The sequence below is a fragment of the Caretta caretta genome, chromosome 4, assembly GCF_965140235.1.
Source record: "Caretta caretta isolate rCarCar2 chromosome 4, rCarCar1.hap1, whole genome shotgun sequence".
NCBI lineage: Eukaryota > Metazoa > Chordata > Testudines > Cheloniidae > Caretta > Caretta caretta.
Genome location: NC_134209.1, coordinates 72,087,765 through 72,107,916, shown reverse-complemented (window position 1 = coordinate 72,107,916; position 20,152 = coordinate 72,087,765). Strand labels below are relative to the sequence as shown.

The window sequence follows — 20,152 nt, the reverse complement described above, 5'->3', positions numbered from 1 at the left end:
TCCCAGTTTAGTGTCATCTGCAAACTTGCTGAGGGTACAATCCACACCATCCTCCAGATCATTTATGAAGATATTGAACAAGACAGGCCCGAGGACCGACCCTTGGGGCACTCCACTTGATACCGGCTGCCAACTAGACATGGAGCCATTGATCACTACCCGTTGAGCCCAACAATCTAGCCAACTTTCTATCCACCTTATAGTCCATTCATCCAGCCCATACTACTTTAACTTGCTGACAAGAATACTTTGGGAGACTGTGTCAAAAGCTTTGCTAAAGTCAAGGAACATCATCAGTCACAGACTGAAGTCAGCTCTGTGTGAGAGGACTCTCCCAGCACTCACATGCACGCTCATTTTGGGAGATAAACCCAAAATAATACTGTCTTGCGCTGTATGGAAAAATCTACCCTCTTCCTTAATGCGAAGAGAGATGTGCATGACTCCCCCCCCCCCGCCACCCTGTTAGAAATTACATGAAGTGGGTATCATCAACTACAAAAAGGTGAATTTTAAATGGTTAAAGGGATAGCAAACAGAACAAAGCAAATTACATTAGTAAATACACAAGAACTGAAGAGTGAGCTTAACACACTAGATAGGCAGGATACAAATTAACAAATTCTCACCCTGAGTGATAAACAAGCTGGCAGATTCTTAAGGCACAAGTTGCCTTGGCTTTCCCAGGTTTTCTTACATAGGCTAAAGATATTAGCCGTGGACCATCACTTCTCACAGTTCAGTCTTTGTTCCTCAGGTGTTCTATAGGGAGAGTGAGGACCCCTCATGTTGTCATTGTACATCTTTTATATCTTCCCCGCATTTATAGAAAAGCTTTTTTGCTGTGACCTGGGTCAAACAGTTCCCATTGTATAGAGCTATCTCAGAGGTTTCTCTTCCACACAGTTCCTGGGGTAATGTTTGTGTGCATTTCTTCAACGAGCCACTAACATTGTTTGGCTTCATCCAACATTGCACGTCTGAAATACAGAGACATGGTCAATATTCCCAGCTTCAGATATAAAAAATGATACATGCATACAAATTGGATAAACACATTCAGTAAATCATAACCTTTCCAATTATGCACTTTACGCAAGATGGCTCATGTAAGGTATCTCAGTTATGGGATATTCATATCATAAGCATATTTCCATAAAAAATATGGAGTGAAACATCAGCGGTTTCCACCATATACAGGGTTTATAGTGTGGTTCAATGACTCAGTGCCCCCACTATACAAATTGTTCCAGCACCCCAGTAAAGAAAAGAATTATCAGACACATAGATTAACAATTTGTTGGGGGAAAAGTCAACACAGCTTTTGTAAATGTAATTCATGCCTCACTGATTAGAATTCTCTGAGGTGGTCTGAGGCGAAGCAATGACACACCAGCATGGCTCCTCCTGCTGGTTGTCCTGGGAATTAGCTCTTCCAGCCCAGAGCGCCCTCTGCAGGCCAGTGTCTCGCCTGCCGCTGGCCCTCTGTGTCCCTCCCAGACCCTGGTGCCCTTTATCTCAGGGTTCTGCCCTCTGCAGTACCCCTGCCGTCTTTGGGTCTCCCCTTCCCAGGGAACCCCCAACCCTCTATCCCCACCTTGCCTCAGTAGCTACTGCCAATCATCATCTAGTCCCCCCACTCACTGCGGCAGACTGCAGCCTAATCCACTCATCACTGACAAGGGGGGTTTGGACCTGCTTTGGCCTTTCTATCAGGCCACTGCCTAGGAAGTCGCCAGGCCTGTGCTCCCCAGCACTGCTCCATTCTTTGTACCCTGAGCTCCCAGGCAGCCATGTCCATCTCCCTCCAAGGTGGAAGAGAGACTGACCTAGCTCCTGGCTCACAGCCCTTTTATAGGGCCAGCTTTGGCCTGATTGGGGGTGGCCCCAGCTGTGGCTGTTTCCCCAATCAGCCTAGCCTTTCACAGGAGCAGAGTAACTGCCCTGCTACATGGTCAAACAAATATGTGGACAAGGGTGATCCAGTAAATATAGTGTACTTGGGACTTTCTGAAAGCCTTTGACAAGGTCCCTCACTAAAGGCTCTTAAGCAAAGTAAGCAGTCATGGGATAAGACGGAAGGTCCTCTCATGGATCAGTAACTGCTTAAAAGACAGGAAAAAAGGGTAGGAATAAATGGTCAGTTTTCACAGTGGAGAGGAGTAAACAGCTGGATAAATGATCTGGAAAAAGGAGGTAAACAGTGAGGTGGGGAAATTTGAAAATGCCAGAAAATTACTCAATATAGTTAAGTCCAAAGCAGACTGCAAAGTGTTGCAAAGGGATCTCACAAAACTGGGGTATGAGGCAACAAAATGGCAGATGAAATTCAATGTTGATTAATGCACATCACAATCCCAAGTATACATAGAAAATGATGGGGTCTAAATTAGCTGTTAGCACTCAAAAAAGTGATCTTGGAGTCATTGTGGATAGTTCTCTGAAAAACATCCACTCAATGTGCAGCAGCAGTCAAAAAAGCTAACAAAAAAAAGTTAGGAAGCACTATATAAATCTATGATATACCCATACCTTGAATACCGTGTGCAGTTCTGGTTGCTGAATCTCCAAAAAGATATTTGAATGTGAAAAGGTACAGAGAAAGGCAACAGAAATGATTAAGGGTATAGAACAGCTTCCCTATGAGGAGAGATTAAAAAAAAAGACTGGGACTTTTGATCTTACAAAAGAGATGACTAAGGGGGAGAGGGAGAGAGAGAGAGAGAGAGAGAGAGAGAGAGAGAGAGAGAGAGATGATAGAGGTCTATAAAATCGTGATTGGTGCAAAGAAAGTGAATAGGGAAGTAATATTTACTCCTTTACATAATACAAGAAGCAGGGGTCATCCAATAAAATAGGTAGCATGTTTAAAACGAACAGGCAGTCAATCTGTGGAACTCATTGCCAGGGGATGTTGTGAAGACCAAAACTATTTTTTTTTAACCCTGGTATAGATAGGTTCATGGAGAATAGGATCATTAACGGCTTTTAGCCAAGATGCTCAGGGATGCAACCCCATGCTCTCGGTGTCCCTAGACTCTGATGGTCGGAAGTCGGGAGTGGACCACAAGGGGATGGATCACTTGAGGATGTCTGGTCTGTTCATTCCCTCTGAAGCACATGGCATTGGCCATTGTCAGAAGACAGGATACTGGGCTAGATGGACCATTGGTCTGACCCAATATAGCCATTCTTATGTTAAGTAGAAGAAACAGCCTGAGCTTCACATAAAAGTTTGACATGCAGTGCTGGCAATTAGGAAAATCATGTCTTTACTTACAAACTGATTCAAATAGATATTTACTGATTTATAATAATGAGCCCATCATCATCACTGGGTCCATTTATAGTTTTTAAATTTTATTTTGAAACACCTAAAATTGTTTTTAGTCCTGCAATTGAGAAGAGAACACACATGAACAAGTACAACACTGAACTGAGAAGGATGGTCTGTTATTACTTATGATCTAACAAGGTCACATAAGCTGAAGCGAACAGGAGCTGCAGACTGGTGGTCCAGAATATTACTGTATCCAATATAGATCATGTGGCACTCAGCAACTGGCCATAAAGGCAACATGTTTCCGTGTCAATGACTGCCCCTCATGGCTGATGCTACTTTTACAATATTGCCAACGTCAAGAGTTGAAAACTTATGAAACAAGCCCCCCCAAAATCATGAGATTGAACCAAAACAGTAAGTTTTGGGTTCTTTTTATTTACTTTCTGAGCTTTCAGGATGCATGTGGGATGCATTTTCAAGATAAATAGAGTTAAAACTTTGGGGTCTTATTTAATAAAAGCAGATATTTTCGTATGGTCACTTGGCATGGGGATTTACGTAAAGCATCAAATGTCATGAGACTCATGATTAAAAACCAAGTTAGCAACACTCCTTATAGTTTTCTCTGTGCGCATCTCTTCCATACACCCAAGTGAGCTACTAAACTTGGGTGACAGGATGACCAATTAGAACTCTAAGAAAGAGGTACTACACATTCACCACTTTCACAGGCTATCCCTATTCTATTCCATCATGCTTAACTTCCCACTAACTGGAGAATGCTGCCCCTGCAAGTCTCTCAGTTTTGTACATTTAGCTTTCTATGCACACCCATCACTATGGTATCCAAATATCAGAAGAAAAAATAAATAAAACATCAAGGTAATTCGACAGGGTCATAGGGGCAGGGATAGCTCAGTGGTTTGAGCATTGGCCTGCTAAACCCAGGTTTGTGAGTTCAATCCTTGAGGGGGCCATTTAGGGATCTGGGGGCAAAAATTGGGGATTGGTCCTGCTTTGAGCAGGGGGTTGGACTAGATGACCTCCTGAGGTCCCTTCCAACGCTGATATTCTATGATTTCCAGTAATTTATCTGGCTATACAGTAGCTCCAGTTTAAACAATTTAGGAAGATTCAGTCATGTGAAGTGCTGAACCCCCTCAATTGCCACAGACCATTTCTTCCACAATAGTTCTTTCTACTTCCTTTGTATAGGAATCAGAATCCAGTACCAAACTGGCATTATAAGGGACTAGAGTGGTTGTATTAATTCCTTCCTCAGCCCTATTCAATTAAATCATGCACTAGATCAGCTCAAGGGCCACATATCCAACAACCAGTCTTTAAAATAGGTCTCCATTCATACTGCTTGTTTCTTTTTAATTTGAGGACTTGCCTACAGTCTGGGCTAGAATGTACAAACTTTCCTTTCCCTTGAAACCTTGGTGGAGCAAAGCTAAGGCTCACTGGCATAGCACCTCCTGCTGATCATCTTGGGAATTAGCTCTCCAGCATATAGAAGGCCTCCTCCTGGCCGGTGTCTCACCTGCTGCTAGCCCCTCCCGGACCCCGGGGCCTCTTTACCTCAGGGTTCTGCCCCCAGCAATACCCCACAATCTGGGTCTCCCCACCCAAGGGAACCCCCAACCCTGTAGCCCCACACTGCCTCAGTGGCTACTGCCAGTCATCATCTAGCCCCCTCACTCACTGGGGCAGACTCCAGTCTGTAAACACTCATCACCAGCAAGAGGTTAGGACCTGCTGCCTTTGCCTATTCCCAGGCTGTATCTCTGCAGCCCCAGTACGTTTGATAGGCTTTCAACAAGGCCTTCAGCCTGGGGAGTTACCAGGCTGGAGCTCCCCAGCTCCTCTTGCCGCTCCCCAGCACTACTCTACCTCAGGTACCCATCTCTCCCAGGCAGCCAGGTTCTTCTCTCTCTCTCTCCAAAGAGAGAGAGAGAGAGAGAGAGAGAGATTGACTGACTCAACTCCTGGCTCACAGCCCTTTTATAGAGCCATTTGTTGCCCGATTGGGGCATGGCCCCAGCTGTGGCTGCTTCCCCAATCAGCCTAGCTTTTCCCAGCCACAGCCCTCTCCAGGGCTGCTTTTAGCCCCTGCTTTCTGGAGTTGGGCAGCTGCCCCACTATACTTGTGTCTAGTCATATCGTATTGGGCCATGTCATAAAACTAAAAGGAATATGGAACAACATGACATGTTGGCAAAGAAGCCAAACAGGAATTATATTAAGCCATTCTACTCTTTTCCCCCAGAGAGGCCTTATTGAGCCATATGCTGAACTGAGATATACTCCACAGAGACTCTAAACATAGATAGATGTTAAAGAGGAAAGACCACAAATCCCAGTCCAGTGTTTTTCCATACAGGCAGACATCAAGTTCTGGTAGTAATCTGAGTAAATTAAAAATTTCTCTAGAGAATTATTCCATTTTAATTATCCCTAGGTTGTTTACTTGAGTTAGTTTGCTACTTCTAGATGTGTTCAGGTGATAATTCATATCACCAGTAGTTTTGCTTGGAATCAGATATACCAGAGTGCCAAATGAACCTTAAGTACTGGTATGCATAATGCAGCTAAAATAAAATTCAGTGTGGTAGAAATAATGCACAATTGATAGCTGACATGAGCTGATTTTAGATCATGATAGACCACATAAAACCACATAGTTGTTGGTAATCAGTACATTTATGTTAGAGGAAAAAAGTAAAGAACTTTTGAAGTTAAAACAGGATATAGCTTTTATAGACAAGTCATTCTTGCTCATTAAAAAAACCTCATTCTTGTTAAATAGGGTTCTTGGACTAGATCAACAAAGGCACTCAGGCATTGCAATGGTCACTGTTGGAATACTTAATTTTAGATACCTTCGCACCCAATAGAATCCACATCCCCAAGTTAGGGACCCAGGCTCCCCTATACAAGGCATGGAGAGAGTTTAGGCCTCTAAGAATGGGATCTACAAAAACCAGCATGGTCAGCAGGGAGCCATCTAAGCTAGCCAACAGTGGTTGAGCCAGGATTTGCAACCATGGGGGCCAATGAGTAATTGGTGGTGAGGGCTGGAGACTGAGTCCACCCCACACTCACCTGGGTGTGGCAGCTCCCATCCTGCAGGCTGGGTCTAGCTCCCTACTCTGGATGTTGCAACACTCTGTCCCAGTTCCACTGAGATTTGCCCCACCTGTCCCTCCATTGTGTGCCATGTCACAACACCAGGAGCTGGGCCCAGACCCATGGAACAGGAGCCACTACTGCCAAGTGAGTGCAGGGCATGCTCACTGTTCTCCAGCCCCATGTGAAATGGATCCACATCTATACCTAAGAGATGCTGGAAGGGGGTGCGGGAGGGGTCACCCCCATGTCCCCATTAGCTCTGTTACTGCTAGCCAATAAGAAATGTCAAGGAGAGGGGTTTGGCCTTAGTCCTGTCTCTCTCAGGAAGTTAGGCACCTGAGCCTGGGCCAGAGGGAGCTGCCTATCTCAGCTCAGAATATTCAGCCATGAACCCACAGCCACGGGCAGCTGTGGGGCAGCCATGCCTGCAGACGGTGGTGTAAACAAACAGTCTCGCAGCCTGCCAGCAGATTACCCCGACGGGCTGCACGGGCTGCAGGTTGCCCACCACTGGTTTATAGCTATTAGAAAACAATCCCCTCCAAAACCTGGAATTGAACCTAGGAGTCTTAAGTCAACATTCCTCTGCTCTCAAACATCTGTTAACTGCACATGCCTCAGCCTCCTTGCATGCCTGATCCACAGATGAGGATGGCCTCACACTGCCACCAGCTATTCTGCTAACTCAAGTGGCAGTAGTTGGTCCTATGGACTTTAAAGTACCAATCCTGCTGATGACCCATGTGAGAGGGTCAATTTGGTCCACAAGACTGGTGTGGGGTTTTTTTTTAAACCTTTTAAAAAACTAGAAAATTTTACACAAAAATCTACATTAAAGAACATTAAGGTCACAAAGTCAAATACTCAAAAGTTAAGAAATGAAATAATTAAGTTTATGTAACCTTAATGTGGCTTTCTTATGTGTACACATTTCAATACATTGTTTCATTACATGAGCGCATACATATATTCCACAGGATTCCTGCCTCATTCAGGGCACAGGATGAAAAGTGCTGACTCAGAATTTTGTAGTGAATGAGTCTGTTGCCTGTAGGAACCCTTCCTGGTTTACGGGAGAAGACGGAAAGTGTGTAGTGAATAAGTAAAGAGACTGAACGTAGAGAAGGATGATTCTGTGGTTAAGGCTGTTGAGTGCCACCCAGGAAAACTGGATTCTATCACTGCCTCCGCTACAGAAGTCCTATGCGATGCTAGGCAACTTAGGCAAGTCATTTGAACCAAACTTTCACCTGTTTAATTGCGTTCCTGACTTCAGGTGTCTCAAGTTCAGCAAATTTTGGCTTCTAGTTGCCTAAGGACTGAGCTGTTATAGCTATAAACTGAAGTCAATTGGGACCCAGTTTTGAACATAGGAAGTGCTATAAAAATGCTAAGCACTCTGAAAAAGTTAGATAAAATTGTCAGTGTCCACTAATTTTGTGTGCTCAACTTGAGACACCTAGGCCCTATCTCTGTCTGTACAAAAGGGATAATACTGCCTCACCTTACAGAGGTATTAAGATAAATTCATACATTAAGTGAAATATTCATACTGTGATGAAAGCACCATGAAGAAATTGATAGTTCTATATTTAGAGCAGGTTTTGAATAGGGTTCTGTAATTAAAGAGAGGGGCCAGAGATGGAATGCGTATTAAGAGAAATATTGAATAACTACTTATTCTGTGAGCAGCATCCATCCTGTGTGCTGAATGATGAAGGGGAAAAATAATGTGATCATGTAATTGAAGACTATCATAATGCATACTCACAAGGGAAGCCAAGTTTAGGTTGTCCAGGCAACATTAATTCTAGCATTTCCTAACTTCTGAGCGCTAGACTTTGCGACCTTAACATTAACAGGTTTTTTTTTGTATTTAATTTCATAAGTAGGCTGAGATGTCAAAGTTGCCATATGCTATTTGGATGCTTAATTGCCATTAACATTGACGGGGGAGGAGGGGAAAAAAACAACAGTGGAAGCCTTTCCAATTACTTTAGAGGTCTTAACTTTATATTCCACCTGTTTTCTCATTAGGATAGTGCTCACTCATATGAACTTAAGCAAAATAAGCTATTGCATACTTAGAATATTCTATATACCTATTAATGTATGTGTTTTCTTATTCAGACCTCCCTTCAAGTTTGAATGACAGTATGTAAAAGGGATCCCAGCATGGGATTTTTTTGTCAAGTTGCTTTATCAAAGTCTTTGAGGTGTTCATGCCTTTTTTAAAAAAAATAAAAAACCCTTAATAAGTAGAAATTGCTTTAACAACAGGTGAAAGTATTTTGCTAAAGTTTGCCATGGATGAAAGTAAACACCAGCCCAGAATGGATGCCAACAAGGAGGCAGAATCAGGTCAGTGATATTGCTGCTACAGTTATTGCAAGTACAATAAAATGAGAAACAATGCTGACAATTTAAAAGTGAACACTTTTGTACTTGTGACACCACGCGAAAAATGCATGTGTCCTAAAAAAACCCCTCTTTTTAATTTAAACAGATTACCATACACATTATTCATAAATGGTTATTGCGTGGCATCACTAGAGGTCTGAGTTAAGGTTGGGAGGGTATTTAATTATACATCTCTACACTAGCATCTTTGGACATTTTAATCTTACCTCAATTCTTAATTTCCTGGGTTTATTATGCTTATTTTAGGGATATTTACAACATCCCTGTAATTCCCCCCATCCCCAGAGAAATACTCTACTGTAGCTCCATTTTAGTGTAGTGTTTCTCTGAAAACTAAACAAAATAAACATTTTCAGTTTCCTTATCATGCATCCTGAGGGAATAATAGAATTCAGTTAGAAACCCTAATATAGATAAGACTAAAATCTCGGCTCTATTTCACTTTGGAATGGTAAAATGCATCTATTCCATGATAAATAAACCTTGAATGTTCAGGCTGGCACAGAGCCATAGCAAAAAGAATTCTGGATAAACCACTTGGAGTTTGTTAATAATCAAATGTAGGAAAATTAGAATGTTTGGTGTGAAATGTATATGATTTATATCAAGATCTCAGCATCATTAATGCAAAGCCTTATTCTTATTGACAGTACGGTGCCTTTATGTTACTCAGCACGTGGTACATGAAACATGAAAGGACTCCATGCTTGTAAAACTAAACTGATTCTTTATTAAGAGAACCATTTATAAAGGTGCTGCAACTGCAGTTAGCATTCAATCCATGTGCATGTACAAATTGAGTTCTTGGTGCCTCATCCAAATTCTCCCCTTGTGTAACCTGCTGTGCTCCTCCCTCCAACTTCAAAGGGACCGGTCTTTCTCCTTATACAAGTAATGAAGTACAAGTGACAAGTAATAGCAGTGGTGCGGCTGGAAACTGAACAACAAAATCACTGGGAATTTGAGATACAAAAGATGCAATCAAAATGAAACAAAATTCAAGATCCATGAGTGCAATTTGTATATTGGTGAACTCTTACTCAAACAAGTAGCCTTATTATAATCATTTTGAATGCAAGTGAAGCCCTGCTTTCCACATCACTAATATTGTCAGTGGGACTACTTAGGAGTGTTCACAGTGTGAGTAAAGGTTACACACTTTGGCTCGTAATGTAGCTATCATCAAGCGATAAGTATACAGAATCCATTCTATATACAAATTCCTAAAAATAGGACAATGTCTATGAATTCCCTAATAAAATGTAAAATAAACTGTGTGGGTGGACACTCATTCTTTCCTCGTGAATTATAGAACCCAAAGCTGTAACTATTAAAAAGGTTTCCCCAAAAACAGAGCTTCATTAGAAGCGATACTACAGTTGAGTGCTATTTAAATTTCAACAGCTGTTAATTACTGGTGGATTGGGAATAGTGCTCTTTAAAAAGGCACTTTAATTCAAACACTGTATTCAAGGTGATTCAGCAGGAACTCATGATCAAGAATGTTAAAATCCACCAGACTTATAAAAAGAATCAAGGTAGATATTCAGCAGAATACAAATGGGTGAGGAACATTTCTGAATATAAAATTTACTGAAGTGGTACCAAAGGGTTAAGAAATGAAACTTTATTGCTCCAAATGTAGTGTTTTCCAGTATTGTTTCTAGTTGCTTAGTTTGATTTTAAATTAGGACTGAAAATGGATCTTTCCCTCTTGTAAATGGGCTCATGGGATATTTTGCTGACATTCTGTATGTTAAGTAGTTAACCTTGCAAGGTACATTGCTTATGGTGTTACTGCTGCAGCATTTTGTTTTAATAAAAGGCTCTTGTTACTAAAAGTAAATGCATATGTTCTCACTTTATGTCTGCTGGAAATATCAGTCCATTACCATTCACTACCCCTTTAAACTCATTCCCTTAGGTCTAGAAGCAGACCTGTTTCCATTCAAAATTACAAGTAATGTAAAGAAATGTTAAAAAAAAAAAAAAAACAAACCTAGGAAGAAAAAAATCTTTGCCTTTAATCTACACTAAAATTACAGCAAGGAGTGTGAATATGGACTGTGGAACAATTTGAAGGAACGCTTTTTTTAGCTTTAATTACTGCCGCAGGGCCCCCCCCGCCCCCGGTAGCCAATAAAACCCTTAAAAACCTCATACTCCTTTGTTACAACATAAAGAATATAATAGTTTCCCTTCCTATCATACAAGTAAATTGCACTCTAGTTACAAATGTCTGTATATACAAAAAAGAGAGGACTTTATGCTAGTAACTGAATGTGTCACAAGCATATTCCGCCTTAATACACATCTCCCATGAAGCCTACCATTGCCAATACGCCAAGCAATGAAGTACTGTCACCCTTGTTTACAGAGAGTAAAATACATTCTGCATTGCTTTGTGATAAATCCTTTGTCTGATTTCTAGATACTGTATATCATGTGTCAGAATGATGCCTGCTCATTTAGGCCCAAAATTAGGTATGCACTTAGGTACTTTCCTAACTTTAAGCATGTGCTTAAAGACCTATGGAAATGGATGGGACTACTCAGATGCTTGAAGTACAGTACATGCTTGAGTGATTCAGTCAGTCAATGAGACCTTAGGCACCTCTTCAGAAAAAATAAGCAAAAGCAGAAAGCATACGGGGAGTGAAAAATGGGAGGGATTAGCAAGGAAAGCTACCTTCCTAAGGTCAGAACATGTAGGGATAAAGTGAGAAGGGCCAAAAGCCATGTAGAGTTGGACCTTGCAAAGGGAATTAAAAGTAATAATAAAAGGTTCTATAGCCATATAAATAAGAAGAAAACAAAGAAAGAAAAAGTGGGACCGCTTAACACTGAGGATGGAGTGGAGGTTAAGGATAATCTAGGCATGGCCCAATATCTAAACAAATACTTTGCCTCAGTCTTTAATGCGGAGCCCAGGGATAATTGTAGGACGACAAATGGGAATGAGGATATGGAGGTAGATATTACCACATCTGACGTGGAAGCCAAACTCGAACAGCTTAATCGGACTAAACTGGGAGAGCCCGGATAATCTTCATCCAAGAATATTAAAGGAACTGGCACATGAAATTGCAAGCCCATTAGCAAGAATTTTTAATGAATCTGTAAACTCCAGGGTTGTACCGTATGACTGGAGAATTGCTAACATAGTTCCTATTTTTAAGAAAGGTAAAAAAAGCGATCCGGGTAACTACAGCCCTGTTAGTTTGCCATCTGTAGTATGCAAGGTCTTGGAAAAATTTTTGAAGGAGAAAGTAGTTAAGGACATTGAGGTCAATGGTAATTGGGACAAAATACAACATGGCTTTACAAAAGGTAGATCGTGTCAAACCAACCTGATCTCCTTCTTTAAGAAGGTAACAGATTTTATAGACAAAGGGAATGCAGTGGATCTAATTTACCTTGATTTCAGTAAGGCATTTGATACAGTTCCACATGGAGAATTATTAGTTAAATTGGAAAAGATGAGGATCAATATGAAAATTGAAAGGTAGATAAGAAACTGGTTAAAGGGGAGACTACAGCGGGTCACACTGAAAGGTGAACTGTCAGGCTGGAAGGAGGTTACTAGAGCAGTTCCTCAAGGATACGTTTTGAGACCAATCTTATTTAACCTTTTTATTACTGACCTTGGCACAAAAAGCGGGAATGTGCTAATAAAGTTCGCGGATGACACAAATCTGGGAGGTATTGCCAATACAGAGAAGGACAGACATATCATACAGGAAGATCTGGATGACCTTGTAAACTGGAGTAATAGTAATAGGATAAAATTTAATAGTGAAAAGTGCAAGGTCATGCATTTAGGATTAATAAAAGAATTTCTGTTATAAGCTGGGGACGCATCAGTTGGAAGTAACAGAGGAGGTGAAGGTCCTCGGAGTTTTGGTTGATCACAGGATGACTATGAGCCGCCAATGTGATATGGCTGTGAAAAAACTAATGCGGTCTTGGGATGCATCAGACAAGGTATTTCCAGTAGAGATAAGGAGGTGTTAGTACCGTTATACAAGGCATTGGTGAGACCTCATCTGGAATATTGTGTGTAGTTCTGGTCTCCCATGTTTAAGAAAGATAAATTCAAACTGGAACAGGTACAGAGAAGGGCTAGTAGGATGATCCGAGGAATGGAAAACCTGTCTTATGAAAGGAGACTCAAAGAGCTTGGCTTGTTTAGCCTAACCAAAAGACGGATGAGAGGAGATATGATTGCTATCTATAAATGTATCAGGGGGATAAATACCATGGAGGGAGAAGAATTATTTAAGCTCGGTACCAATGTGGACACAAGAACAAATGGATATAAACTGGCCATCAGGAAGTTTAGACTTGAAATTAAACAAAGGTTTCTAACCATCAAAGGAGTGAAGTTCTGAAACAACCTTCCAAGGGAAACAGTGGGGGCAAAAGACATATCTGGCTTCAAGACTAAGCTTGATAAGTTTATGGAGGAGATGATATGATGGGATAGCCTAATTTTGGCAATTAATTGATCTTCGACTAATAGCAGTAGATATGCTCAATGGCCTGCAATGGGATGTTAGATGGGGTGGGATCTGAGTTACTATAGAGAATTCTTTCCTGGGTGTGTGGCTGGTGAGTCTTGCCCACATGCTCAGGGTTTAGATAATGGCCATATTTGGGGTCAGGAAGGAATTTTCCTCCAGGGCAGACTGGCAGAGGCCCTGGAGGTTTTTTGCCTTCCTCTGCAGCGTGGGGCACGGGTCTCTTGCTGGAGGATTCTCTGCACCCTGAAATCTTTAAACCAAAATTTGAGGACTTCAATAACTCAGACATAAGTTAGGGGTTTGTTACAGGAGTTGGTGGGTGAGATTCTATGGCCTGCGCTGTGCAGGAGGTCAGACAAGATGATCATAATGGTCCCTTCTGACCTTAAAATCTATGATTCTATGATTTCTCACATTCTGAAAGTTAAAGTATGTGCATTAGTACTTTGCTGAATTGGAGCCTTGGATAGTTACCTGTCCCATGGGTTATCATCTTTCTTCTGCAAGTTTTGAAGAACACTGAGTAACAATTGTCACTCAGCTATAACAATCATGCTACATAGCAGCATTATTAAACAAATCAAATCAAGATTGCACATATACAGACCACAAGTCACCCTTAAATACATGGGCTCCTTCATTATTGTCATGTTCTGTTCACTTAGTACCTTAGGAATGCAGTAAATACTGAGCTAACATTATTTAGTTATCTTAGGAAACTGACAAACATTTGTAGGGTGACCAATGCGCACTGGTATGTGAGAGAGAGCCATACATGAGACGTGTAAGTAACCCTACAACCAAACTAGTTTTGCCAAAGCAGTTTGTTTGAAGGAATTATTAGTGCACATGGTTTATGACAACATATTTTAAATTTAAAAGGTGGTATTTTACAATGGCTTTTTACTGCCTTGATGGCTCATATGTTCTCTCTTTGCATTTGGATAGAGGCAGAGGTACTCTGCCAGATTTTCTTTCAATGCATAAGATGAATGGGTAAATAAGAACACATATTGTAGAAGGGCATTAGGTCAGTATTCATTCTGCAACCTATTTTATAGTTAGAGATTGTGCATATATATGTATATATATTTGCATCTTACCTTCAAAGTGAAAATAGAGGTTACACAATGTAAACAAGTCTTTATTCTGATCCATCTTAATACTTGCCAGATGTAAGGGGAACAAGAGAACACTTTCTCAGGCTACTGTTATGGCCAAGTCTAACCTCCCAAGAGAGACTTCTTCAGAGATCAGTTCCTTATGCTCATAAAACAAATGAGCTTGTGTGAACCTGTTCTTAGTAGTTGCAGAGTTAAACTATGCATGACTCTTGACTGCTCATAGCATGAGCAAATTGCAGCGTTCCATGAGTAATTTTTACCTTTGTGCTAATATTTAGGTTTTCTTGTGGCTATTTAACTTTGTAGTAATACAATCAGGCATATTTATAGTGCATAATTACATCTAAATAGCCATTCATTCTTCTGGGCTAGAGTAAAGAACCAGCGCTGTTATAAAGCTCGCTTCACCCAGTTTTAGAAGCAACAGGGTTTTCTTTGTAGTTTTTCATAATTTTCACCCCCTTATTGTTTCATATGCAGGTTTATAAGCCAGTATTAGTTCATAAGCATAGCAAGATTTTTAAAAATATAGAGAAATATATCCCCCTACAATTTAAATTACACCTCTCCTTATATAGGACTTTTCACACAGATCTCAAAGCACTTCCTATCATTATCCCCATTTTACACACCCAGATACAGGGAAAGCAACTTGGCCAGGGTCACCCAGCAAACCTGTGGCAGAACCAGGACTTGACCCTTATTCTCCCAAGTCCCACTCCAGGTCCCTATCCACAGTTTCAAGCTTCAGAGGGGTAGCCATGTTAGTCTGGATCTGTAAAAGCAGCAAAGAGTCCTGTGGCACCTTATAGACGTATTGGAGCATGAGCTTTTGTGGGTGAATACCCACTTCGTCAAGCATCCGACGAAGTGGGTATTCACCCACGGAAGCTCATGCTCCAATACGTCTGTTAGTCTATAAGGTGCCACAGGACTCTTTGCCGTTTATCCACAGTTTAATCTTTTGGCTATACTGCCTGCTGCAGTTCTGCTTAAGCACAATTATGCTACACGGAAGCAGCTCAGCACAGTACAACACATCAATAAGGAGAAGCAACAGTATTCCTAGCTTGAAATATTCAGTATTTTCTCCTTCTACGCAATCTGCAATGTATCCAGGTAAAAGTCTATAACAATTCTAAAGCCCAAACATCAGCTGCCAGAAAAATTGGAGATCATGGCTAGGAGAGAGGCAAAAGGTGGCAGTCTGTGATTATGCCAAGAGAAGAAAGTTGTAAGAAACAAGACAGCTAATTCTCTAGTAAAGGTTATGGACTCTTCTGGACCTGATCTAGATTAGCTGTTGCTAGACTGTACGTCGGGAGATGAAGCCATCAGATGTTTGTGACTGTACCTTGCTAACATACAAACAAACAAAACCAAACAGCAATACTACTTCATAATCTTAACACAGTGTACGAAGTACTTTGATTATTTAGTGTCATTTTGGTCAGAAGATTGCATTACGATACATTGAATTTTACTTTATTGTGCACTCCAGAGCAGACTGATGTTCCTCATACCAATGGACTCTTTGAAATACATTGATACTGTCTTAGTCTGCTATTTTAGAATCCCATAAACTATCAGTTCAGTGGGAATTACATGTTAATCAAAGACTGAAATTAACAGGCTAAATTCCGGCCTCCTTCGATCTTGAGTTTCAGGGAACAATCCTCTATAAGATTATATGAAGTGGTGTGGGGCAACTGTGTCTCACACACCACAGAATAACATGATGGAAACTGGGCAGAAATTTATTGAGCTCCCCTCCTCCCACACGCCCCATTTGTGAATAAGAGACTGTGCCTCATATAAGGATTACAGGATTTGATTGTCTAGCATCAGATCATACTTCCATTCTACCCCCTCTTCGTTAGCAATGAACCAACACTAAAACTTTCTCAGCATCCAGCTTCTTGTTAAAGAATGATTAAGATGAAGCATGTGGTGAACTGGCATTTGCCTGAGTACATAAGTATTTGTTTAAAAAAAGAAAAAAAAGAAAAACAATTTGAAAAATACTGTCCAGCTCAGCAGTCTTCAGATACAAGGAACAGCCACTACATAGCAATTAAAAACCACCGCCACTCCTCAGGACATTTGCAGATAAAACTAGCCACCATTTTCATGTTGTCAATGAATGGGAAACAAAACAATATCTCATTATATTCTTCTAGTAAGAGCTTATCTAAATGGAGGTCACTATCTGCTAAATGGTTTTAAATCAGCTTTTACTCCTAATGTTTATTTTACATAGGCAGAAGTTATGCCAATTTCTTACCTGGAAGTTAGCATCTTCAAGTCCTGAACTTGTTTCACCAAAAAGAACTATAAGGTATTTCATACATAATTTTCCAAAAATGTTATCTGAAAATATTTTCACTTTAAATTATGGCAGCTTCCTAACTTATAATACAGCTCTCAGATGGGAACATACATTTTTCCTTTTTTAACAGTTTGCACATTAAATAAAATGAGTTATATTTATCTTGACTCACTCTCAGGCCTTTCACAGCTTTGGTTCATTGCATTCAGAATAACCTGTTCAGTCACACAGATTTCTGTTATTAGGAAATATAATTTTCTGTAGTTATGCAAAATTGTATTTCAAATTAGACAGTGCTGCACATCACATATTAACCAAATGTATTTTGAACTAAAAAAAAAAAAATCTCTTTCTTAAGCACAGTAAGCTTCTATTTAGAATCTATGGGCCCCATCCTGCAAGCACATATGCATGTGAGTAACTTTAGTCACATGAGGAGCTCATTGTCCCCAGGTAATTGTTTGCTGGTATCTGTAAATATTTAATATATGGTAAGGATTCCCTTACTGTATCACTATTTATGGGATTGAAAGCTAAACAAGTGTTGCCTATCTATTTGATATTATTTTACACAGGGATTTATGAAAGACAAGGTGGGCAAGGTACTATCTTTTATTGGACCAACTTCTGTCAGTGAGAGAAGCTTTTGAGCTTACACAGAGCTCTTCTTCGTGTCTGGAAAATATAATCAATGTCACAGCTAAATATAAAGGTCAAAGTTTAGCATAAGTAGTTAGCACAAATTCTAAAAAGACAGTTCAAGGTGAAGTGGCCCATTAACACCCTTGTTAGGACACAAACGGGGAGGAGGGAGTTACTTGGTTACAGTTTGTTGTGATAAGCCGTAAATCCAGTGCCTTTATTAAGACCATGATTTTTAGTATCTAGCAAAACTTATTAATTTAATTTCCCAGTCTCATCTCTTGATGAAAGGGTTGAGCTGGTTTCCTTGGAGGATGAGAACGGTGTGTGTGGGGGGAGGGGAGGGCGCGGGTGTCAGATATAGACTTAACTTTGTGAAAAGTGTTCATCCACAGGTGGTTGTGTTTTGGTCTTATTTTTATCATTGTTTTGTGGGTTCATTTGAGAGCATAGTGATTGTCTGGTTTCACCCACAGTTGTTACTAGAGCATTTAGTGCACTGAATGAGGTACACCACATGTTGATAGGAACCATGAATCTTGACAAGTGTGTTGATCATTGTAGCAATGGAGATATCATAGAATCATAGAATATCAGGGTTGGAAGGGACCTCAGGAGGTCATCTAGTCCAACCCCCTGCTCAAAGCAGGACCCATCCCCAATTAAATCATCCCAGCCAGGGCTTTGTCAAGCCTGACCTTAAAAACTTCTAAGGAAGGAGATTCTACCATCTCCCTAGGTAACGCATTCCAGTGTTTCACCACCCTCCTAGTGAAAAAGTTTTTCCTAATATCCAACCTAAACCTCCCCCACTGCAACTTGAGACCACAACTCCTTGTCCTGTCATCTTCTACCACTGAGAATAGTCTAGAACCATCCTCTCTGGAACCACCTCTCAGGCAGTTGAAAGCAGCTATCAAATACCCCCTCATTCTTCTCTTCCACAGACTAAACAATCCCAGTTCCCTCAGTCTCTCCTCATAAGTCATGTGTTCCAGACCCCTAATCATTTTTGTTGCCCTTCGCTGGACTCTCTCCAATTTTTCCACATCCGTCTTGTAGCGTGGGGCCCAAAACTGGACACAGTACTCCAGATGAGGCCTCACCAATGTCGAATAGAGGGGGACGATCACGTCCCTCGATCTGCTCGCTATGCCCCTACTTATACATCCCAAAATGCCATTGGCCTTCTTGGCAACAAGGGCACACTGCTTCATATCCAGCTTCTCATCCTCTGTAACCCCTAGGTCCTTTTCCGCAGAACTGCTGCCTAGCCATTCGGTCCCTAGTCTGTAGCGGTGCATTGGGTTCTTCCGTCCTAAGTGCAGGACCCTGCACTTATCCTTATTGAACCTCATCAGATTTCTTTTGGCCCAATCCTCCAATTTGTCTAGGTCCCTCTGTATCCTATCCCTGCCCTCCAGCGTATCTACCACTCCTCCTAGTTTAGTATCATCCGCAAATTTGCTGAGAGTGCAATCCACACCATCCTCCAGATCATTTATGAAGATATTGAACAAAACCGGCCCCAGAAATGTCTGCATATTTGCATCTGTTGTTCTGGCAGGGTTTGGTGCTGCTTTGAATTGGTGTGTCCTGGTCTGTGGGGAGCTTGCTTCTGATGAGCTTGTAGAGATTGTGAGTTGTCTGACAGCCAGAAGAAGGGAGTTCAAGAAAGATTTCTTTCAGATTGGGATACCCATCGAGTATGTGTTATAGTTTGATGATCCCCTGTATGGGTTTCAGTGTGGGGTGGTATGTGACAACTAGGGGTGTGTAGTCAGAGGAGGTACTATTTTTGTATTGAAGCAGGTTCTCTCAGGGTATTTGGGTGGCCCATTTCATGATGTGATCTGCTTCTCTGGTGGAGTGTCCTTATTTTGGGAAAGTAATTTTGAGTGTGTTAAGATGTATATCCTGGACTTTTTCCTCAGAGCACATTCTATGCTATCTGAGTGCCTGGCAGTCGATAACAGATTTCTTGGTGTGTTTTGGATGGTTACTGATCAATGAACTTAGGAGTGGTGATCTGGGGATTTATTGTATATAGTTGTCCATTGTAGAAGCTGATTGTGCTGTCCAGGAAGTCGATGCTGGTGTGGGAGGGTTCCAGAGAGCTTTATGGGAGGGTGATGTTGGTTATAGTCATGATGAAAATCTGAAAGAGTTTAGGTCATCTGCCCAGAGGATGTGTCTTGGGTAGATCACTGGTTTTGTGGTACATTTGTCCAGAAATTTCTCAAGCTGGCTCATGAAGAGGTTGGCATATTGGGGAGCCACAGAATCATAGACTTTAAGGTCAGAAGGGACCATTATGATCATCTAGTCTGACCTCCTGCACAATGAAGGCCACAGAACCTCACCCACCCTCTCCTGTAACAACCCCCTGACCTATGTCTGAGCTATTGAAGTCCTCAAATCACGGTTTAAAAACTTCAAGGCGCAGAGAATCCTCCAGCAAGTGACCCATGCCCCACACTGAAGAGGAAAGGAACAGAAAACAACAAAAACAAAAACACAACCCATGGCCTCTGCCAATCTCCCCTGGAGGAAAATTCCTTCCCGACCCCAAATATGGCAATCAGCTAAACTCTGAGAATGTGGGCAAGACTCGCCAGCCAGACACCCAGTTACAGATCTGTAGTAACTCAGATCCCACCCTATCTAGTATCTCATCACAGGCCATTTGGCATAT

The 20,152-nt window shown here is 41.2% G+C and overlaps 1 long non-coding RNA gene across 1 annotated transcript in view; it reads right to left on the bottom strand.

The window, feature by feature from the left end:
* Positions 1 to 496: 496 nt before the first annotated feature.
* LOC142071897 (uncharacterized) overlaps positions 497 to 20,152 on the bottom strand; it is an 84,500-nt gene continuing 64,844 nt past the window's right edge. Inside the window, exon 2 of the long non-coding RNA XR_012668110.1 lies at positions 497 to 980. This is a non-coding gene — a long non-coding RNA (uncharacterized LOC142071897). The remainder of the gene's footprint in view (positions 981 to 20,152) is intronic.